Source organism: Pongo abelii, chromosome 3 (assembly GCF_028885655.2).
Source record: "Pongo abelii isolate AG06213 chromosome 3, NHGRI_mPonAbe1-v2.0_pri, whole genome shotgun sequence".
Classification (NCBI taxonomy): Eukaryota; Metazoa; Chordata; class Mammalia; order Primates; family Hominidae; genus Pongo; species Pongo abelii.
The window spans coordinates 132,019,259-132,026,004 of record NC_071988.2 but is presented as its reverse complement, the minus strand read 5'-3'; the positions used below and the strand labels follow the sequence as shown (position 1 = coordinate 132,026,004).

Genomic DNA, 6,746 nt, shown 5'->3' with positions numbered 1-6,746 from the left:
GTCAGGGAGTTCCCTTTCCTAGTCAAAGAAAGGGGTGACAGATGCACCTGGAAACTCGGGTCACTCCCACCCAAATACTGCGCTTTTCCGACGACGGGCACGGCGCACCAGGAGATTATATCCCGCACCTGGCTCAGAGGGTCCTACGCCCACGGAGTCTCCCTGATTGCTAGCACAGCAGTCTGAGATCAAACTGCAAGGCGGCAGCGAGGCTGAGGGAGGGGCGCCCGCCATTGCCCAGGCTCACTTAGGTAAACAAAGCAGCTGGGAAGCTCCAACTGGGTGGAGCCCACCAGAGCTCAAGGAGGCCTGCCTGCCTCTGTAGGCTCCACCTCTGCGGGCAGGGCACAGACAAACAAAAAGACAGCAGTAACCTCTGCAGACTTAAATGTCCCTGTCTGACAGCTTTGAAGAGAGCAGTGGTTCTCTCAGCAGACTTCCTCCTCAAGTGGGTCCCTGACCCCTGACCCCCGAGCAGCCCAACTGGGAGGCACCCCCCAGCAGGGGCAGACTGACACCTCACACGGCCGGGTACTCCAACAGACCTGCAGCTGAGGGTCCTGTCTGTTAGAAGGAAAACTAACAAACAGAAAGGACATCCACACCAAAAACCCATCTATAGAATACCATCATCAAAGACCAGAAGTAGATAAAACCACAAAGATGGGGAAAAAACAGAGCAGGAAAACTGGAAACTCTAAAAAGCAGAGCACCTCTCCTCCTCCAAAGGAACGCAGTTCCTCACCAGCAACGGAGCAAAGCTGGATGGAGAATGACTTTGACGAGCTAAGAGAAGAAGGCTTCAGACGATCAAATTACTCCGAGCTATGGGAGAATATTCAAACCAAAGGCAAAGAAGTTGAAAACTTTGAAAAAAATTTAGAAGAATGTATAACCAGAATAACCAATACAGAGAAGTGCTTAAAGGAACTGATGGAGCTGAAAACCAAGGCTCGAGAACTACATGAAGAATGCAGAAGCCTCAGGAGCTGATGCAATCAACTGGAAGAAAGGGTATCAGCGATGGAAGATGAAATGAATGAAATGAAGCGAGAAGGGAAGTTTAGAGAAAAAACAATAAAAAGAAACAAACAAAGCCTCCAAGAAATATGGGACTATGTGAAAAGACCAAATCTACATCTGATTGGTTTACCTGAAAGTGACGGGGAGAATGGAACCAAGTTGGAAAACACTCTGCAGGATATTATCCAGGAGAAGTTCCCCAATCTAGCAAGGCAGGCCAACATTCAGATTCAGGAAATACAGAGAACGCCACAAAGATACTCCTCGAGAAGAGCAACTCCAAGACACATAATTGTCAGATTCACCAAAGTAGAAATGAAGGAAAAAATGTTAAGGGCAGCCAGAGAGAAAGGTCGGGTTATCCTCAAAGGGAAGCCCATCAGACTAACAGCGGATCTCTTGGCAGAAACTCTACAAGCCAGAAGAGAGTGGGGGCCAATATTCAACAGTCTTAAAGAAAAGAATTTTCAACCCAGAATTTCATATCCAGCCAAACTAACCTTCATAAGTGAAGGAGAAATAAAATCCTTTACAGACAAGCAAATGCTGAGAGATTTTGTCACCACCAGGCCTCCCTTACAAGAGCTCCTGAAGGAAGCACTAAACATGGAAAGGAACAACCAGTACCAGCCGCTGCAAAATCATGCCAAATTGTAAAGACCATTGAGACTAGGAACAGACTGCATCAACTAACGAGCAACATAACCAGCTAACATCATAATGACAGGATCAAATTCACACATAACAATATTAACTTTAAATGTAAATGGACTAAATGCTCCAATTAAAAGACACAGACTGGCAAATTGGATAAAGACTCAAGACCCATCAGTGTGCTGTATTCAGGAAACCCATCTCACGTGCAGAGACACACATAGGCTCAAAATAAAAGGATGGAGGAAGATCTACCAAGCAAATGGAAAACAAAAACAGGCAGGGGTTGCAATCCTAGTCTCTGATAAAACAGACTTTAAACCAACAAAGATCAAAAGAGACAAAGAAGACCATTACATAATGGTAAAGGGATCAATTCAACAAGAAGAGCTAACTTTCCTAAATATATATGCACCCAATACAGGAGCACCCAGATTCATAAAGCAAGTCCTGAGTGACCTACAAAGAGACTTAGGCTCCCACACATTAATAATGGGAGATTTTAACACTCCACTGTCAACATTCGACAGATCAACGAGACAGAAAGTCAACAAGGATACCCAAGAATTGAACTCAGCTCTGCACGAAGCAGACCTAATAGACATCTACAGAACTCTCCACCCCAAATCAACAGAATATACATTTTTTCCAGCACCACACCACACCTATTCCAAAATTGACCACATACTTGGAAGTAAAGCTCTCCTCAGCAAATGTAAAAGAACAGAAATTATAACAAACTACCTCTCAGATCACAGTGCAATCAAGCTAGAACTCAGGATTAAGAATCTCACTCAAAACCGCTCAACTACATGGAAACCGAACAACCTGCTCCTGAGTGACTACTGGGTACATAACGAAATGAAGGCAGAAATAAAGATGTTCTTTGAAACCAGCGAGAACCAAGACACAACCTACCAGAAACTCTGGTATGCATTCAAAACAGTGTGTAGAGGGAAATTTAGAGCACTAAATGCCCACAAGAGAAAGCAGGAAAGATCCAAAATTGACACCCTAACATCACAATTAAAAGAACTAGAAAAGCAAAAGCAAACACATCCAAAAGCTAGCAGAAGGCAAGAAATAACTAAAATCAGAGCAGAACTGAAGGAAATAGAGACACAAAAAACCCTTCAAAAAATTAATGAATCCAGGAGCTGGTTTTTTGAAAGGATCAACAAAATTTATAGACCACTAGCAAGACTAATAAAGAAAAAAAGAGAGAAGAATCAAATAGATGCAATAAAAAATGATAAAGGGGATATCACCACCAATCCCACAGAAATACAAACTACCATCAGAGAATACTACAAACACCTCTATGCAAATAAACTAGAAAATCTAGAAGAAATGGATAAATTCCTTGACACATACACTCTCCCAAGGCTAAACCAGGAAGAAGTTGACTCTCTGAATAGACCAATAACAGGAGCTGAAATTGTGGCAATAATCAATAGCTTACCAACCAAAAAGAGTCCAGGAACAGATGGATTCACAGCCGAATTCTACCAGAGGTACAAGGAGGAACTGGTACCATTCCTTCTGAAACTATTCCAATCAATAGAAAAAGAGGGAATCCTCCCTAACTCATTTTATGAGGCCAGCATCATCCTGATACCAAAGCTGAGCAGAGACACAACCAAAAAAGAGAATTTTAGACCAATATCCTTGATGAACATTGATGCAAAAGTCCTCAATAAAATACTTGCAAACCGAATCCAGCAGCACATCAAAAAGCTTATCCACCATGATCAAGTGGGCTTCATCCCTGGGATGCAAGGCTGGTTCAATATACGCAAATCAATAAACGTAATCCAGCATATAAACAGAACCAAAAACAAAAACCACATGATTCTCTCAATAGATGCGGAAAAGGCCTTTGACAAAATTCAACAACCCTTCATGCTAAAAACTCTCAATAAATTAGGTATTGATGGGACGTATCTCAAAATAATAAGAGCTATCTATGACAAACCCACAGCCAATATCATACTGAATGGGCAAAAACTGGAAGCATTCCCTTTGAAAACTGGCACAAGACAGGGATGCCCTCTCTCCCCACTCCTATTCAACATAGTGTTGGAAGTTCTGGCCAGGGCAATTAGGCAGCAGAGGGAAATAATGGGTATTCAATTAGGAAAAGAGGAAGTCAAATTGTCCCTGTTTGCAGATGACATGATTGTATATCTAGAAAACCCCATTGTCTCAGCCCAAAATCTCCTTAAGCTGATAATCAACTTCAGCAAAGTCTCAGGATACAAAATCAATGCACAAAAATCACAAGCATTCTTATACACCAACAACAGAGAAACAGAGAGCCAAATCATGAGTGAACTCCCATTCACAATTGCTTCAAAGAGAATAAAATACCTAGGAATCCAACTAACAAGGGACATGAAGGACCTCTTCAAGGAGAACTACAGACCACTGCTCAAGGAAATAAAAGAGGATACAAACAAATGGAAGACCATTCCATGCTCATGGGTAGGAACAATCAATATCGTGAAAATGGCCATACTGCCCAAGATAATTTATAGATTCAATGCCATCCCCATCAAGCTACTAATGACTTTCTTCACAGAATTGGAAAAAACTACTTTAAAGTTCATATGGAACCAAAAAAGAGCCCGCATTGCTGCAAAGTCAATCCTAAGCCAAAAGAACAAAGCTGAAGGCATCACACTACCTGACTTCAAACTATACTACAAGGCTACAGTAACCAAAACAGCATGGTACTGGTACCAAAACAGAGATATAGATCAATGGAACACAACAGAGCCCTCAGAAATAATGCCGCATATCTACAACTATCTGATCTTTGACAAACCTGAGAAAAACAAGAAATGGGGAAAGGATTCCCTATTTAATAAATGGTGCTGGGAAAACTGGCTAGCCATATGTAGAAAGCTGAAACTGGATCCCTTCCTTACACCTTATACAAAAATCAATTCAAGATGGATTAAAGACTTAAACATTAGACCTAAAACCATAAAAACCCTAGAAGAAAACCTAGGCATTACCATTCAGGACATAGGCATGGGCAAGGACTTCATGTCTAAAACACCAAAAGCAATGGCAACAAAAGCCAAAATTGACAAATGGGATCTAATGAAACTAAAGAGCTTCTGCACAGCAAAAGAAACTACCATCAGAGTGAACAGGCAACCTACAAAATGGGAGAAAATTTTCACAACCTACTCATCTGACCAAGGGCTAATATCCAGAATCTACAATGAACTCAAACAAATTTACAAGAAAAAAACAAACAACCCCATCAAAAAGTGGGTGAAGGACATGAGCAGACACTTCTCAAAAGAAGACATTTATGCAGCCAAAAAACACATGAAAAAATGTTCACCATCACTGGCCATCAGAGAAATGCAAATCAAAACCACAATGAGATACCATCTCACACCACTTAGAATGGCAATCATTAAAAAGTCAGGAAACAACAGGTGCTGGAGAGGATGTGGAGAAATAGGAACACTTTTACACTGTCAGTGGGACTGTAAACTAGTTCAACCATTGTGGAAGTCCGTGTGGCAATTCCTCAGGGATCTAGAACTAGAAATACCATTTGACCCAGCCATCCCATTACTGGGTATATACCCAAAGGACTATAAATCATGCTGCTATAAAGACACATGCACATGTATGTTTATTGCGGCATTATTCACAATAGCAAAGACTTGGAACCAACCCAAATGTCCAACAATGATAGACTGGATTAAGAAAACATGGCACATATACACCATGGAATACTATGCAGCCATAAAAAATGATGAGTTCATGTCCTTTGTAGGGACATGGATGAAATTGGAAATCATCATTCTCAGTAAACTATTGCAAGAACAAAAAACCAAACACTGCATATTCTCACTTATAGGTGGGAATTGAACAATGAGAACACATGGACACAGGAAGGGGAACATCACACTCTGGGGACTGTTGTGGGGTGGGGGGAGAGGGGAGGGATAGCACTGGGAGACATACCTAATGCTAGATGATGAGTTAGTGGGTGCAGCGCACCAGCATGGCACATGTATACATATGTAACTAACCTGCACACTGCACACATGTACCCTAAAACCTAAAGTATAATAATAATAAATAAATAATAAAAAAAGAAAATTAGAAACGTGAAAAAAAATAAAATAAAATAAAAAAAGAAGAATTAGTTTTAATTCTTATTAAATTTCTAAGAAAAACATATTCACAATTCCAGATTTCAATGTCCATCTCACCAGTTTTACTTCCTACCACAGACTGTCATTTTTCTTTCCCTTCATCAACATGAAGATCACTTTGTGATTCCTTCAATATGAGCTGGTATTATTTATTCCAACCGTGTGTAATGTCTTTTTTGCTCATTTTACTTTATAGACATTTCTCCCTCAAAAGTCTGAAATAATTTTCTATTAAATAAGTTGAATGACCTCTTTGTGGCTTTCTTACCACTCCGCCTTTCTGCAGCATTCAGCTGAGTTAAACTCACTCCTCTGAAAGTATCTCCCCAATCTATGACACTCTGATGTCCTCATTTTCCTCCTACCACTAGCCCCCAATCTTCAGACAACCCTCTAAAATTGGCATTTGATGAAGTTCCCCTAAGTCCCTTTAAAACCTCACTGTGCTTCTGGAGAAGGTTTCAGCTGCTGTTTATTTGCAGTGACTCACAACCTGTATCTCACTAACAAGTTCCAAATACAACTTTATTTTTCTTCACAAATTTGTGTGTCATTCTTGTGCAGGGGCCATGCCAATTTTCTCTGTATCGTTCCAACTTTAGTATATGCACTGCTGAAGTGAGCACCCAAATATAAATTTTTAACTCAACATTACCAATCCATTCTTGCTTCTGAAAAACCAGCTCTCTTTCCTATATTCCCTGTCTAACTAAACTAATGGCAAAAGAATCCTTTCAGTGACTAAGGCTGGAGGCAGGTGGAACACCTGCCTTTCCCTTACTTCCCATATCTAATCAATAGCCTCACCCTGTCAATCCTATCTACCCAGTGATACTGGACTCCTTTGCATTCATTCCCAGGGCTCTTGTTCAGTTTCTCCTA

At 40.8% G+C, this 6,746-nt stretch overlaps 1 non-coding gene across 1 annotated transcript; it reads right to left on the bottom strand.

Moving 5' to 3' along the window:
- Positions 1-6,383: 6,383 nt before the first annotated feature.
- Positions 6,384-6,490, bottom strand: LOC112133193 (U6 spliceosomal RNA). Its single transcript, XR_002914879.1, has one exon. It is a non-coding gene; the product is annotated as a U6 spliceosomal RNA (small nuclear RNA).
- Between the last annotated feature and the right edge of the window lie 256 nt (positions 6,491-6,746).